Genomic DNA, 1,680 nt, shown 5'->3' on the forward strand with positions numbered 1-1,680 from the left:
CTCGAACACTTCCCATTCTTAAAATACTGATTTTTTTTTTAAAGCATCTATGTGATTATTGCTATATAGACTAACTACTTCTATTTTTCCCTTGTAGTAACTCTTTTTTTCCCTTCTTTTCCTACATTTTTGGTTTTCTTTGGGATGTTTAATTTGGTTTTCTGTGTAGGGGTAGGGTCCTGGGGATTGAACTCACTGAGCCACATTCCCAACCCTATTTTTTATTCAATTAGAGATGGGATCTTACTGAGTTGCTCAGCGCTTTGCCATTGCAGAGGCTGGCTTTGAACTCAAGATCCTCCTGCCTCAGCCTCCTGAGCCTCCGGGATTACAGGTGTGGGCCAACACACCCAGCTTCTGTGTACTCACTGTTCAACAGTCAGCATCCATCTGTTATCTGAGTCTCAAGATTTTCCTAAGCCTCAAAATCATTTGATGACATCCACCTCTTATATGTTGATCTTGTATTTCCTTCATCCTGATGAATAACTTCTCCAAGAGATTCCTGAGAACATGGGGGAAGGGAAAGCATCTATTTTTGAGCCTTTACATCTTTGAAAATAGCCATTCTACTGTGATACTCATGGCCTGTTCTAAAATTTTAGATTGATAATTTATCTCATGCTTTCGGTTCAGATGTTCTTTAACTCTTCACTGTTTAGCTCTTTAGGTCAGTTTTGTGATGACAGCACTCTCTGGCCCCAGCTTCAGCTTGGGGTTTTTTGGAGCTTCAGCCTATGTATTCTTTGTCACTTCTGTTCTTGTTCCTCATTGGTAAGGGAGCATGTGGTGGCACTAGGGCGGCAAGTCAGTTCTCACCATCTGCCCCCAGGAAGTGTAGAAACTTGTGTTTTGAGGCAAACCTGGGAGCAGTGGGGTACTCTTATGATATTTGTCCCCTTCTCGCTTCAGAAGGGGGATTGAACCCAGATAAACTTAGAGACATGGCTGAGACAGCTAGGGGCCTACCTGAGCAAGGTCTCCAGAGGTCAGATTTGCCTGGCGTGTTCGCCCCGATTGTCCAGGGAGTACAGTGAGAAATGCTGAGGAAGGTCATTCCCTTTCCTCAACTGCTGATGCGCAGACCCCACCCTCTGCCCAAGAGCAAAGGGCCAGACCAGATTTTTCCTCCCCCTCAGACCCTTTGGACCGAGCCGTTTTCACTCTGCTCAGTTCCTAGGAACCTGGGTGGTGAGCCAGCTAGCTCATCTTTCCTACTTGGGAATCTTTTTTTTTTTTTTGGTACCAGGGACTGAACCCATGGGTGCTTAAACCTCTGAACCACATCCCCAGCCTTTTTTATTTAGAGACAGGGTCCAAATTGCTTAGGGTTTCACTTGCTGATGCTGGCTTTGAACTAGAAATCCTGCCTTAGCCTCCTGAGCCACGGGTATCACAGGTGGTCACGGCGCTTGGTTGGGAGTCATTCTTGAGCCAACCATTCTTGTCTCTGGCTTTCCCCCATCCTTGTGGGTTTATGCTTTTCAGAGAAATTCCTCAACCATCATTTATTAGGTGTCTTGTGGGTGAAACAGGGTACTTGTGCATCTTTAATATTTAGCCAGAATGCCCAGAAAATGTAAGATTTCATTTTTGTTTACAGTAGGCAGAAAAAGCCAATACTTAAAACACAATTGCTGTAAAACAACTCAGTAAAGCGCACCTACCTGGAAATACTAC

This window comes from Urocitellus parryii, chromosome 9 (assembly GCF_045843805.1).
Source record: "Urocitellus parryii isolate mUroPar1 chromosome 9, mUroPar1.hap1, whole genome shotgun sequence".
NCBI lineage: Eukaryota > Metazoa > Chordata > Mammalia > Rodentia > Sciuridae > Urocitellus > Urocitellus parryii.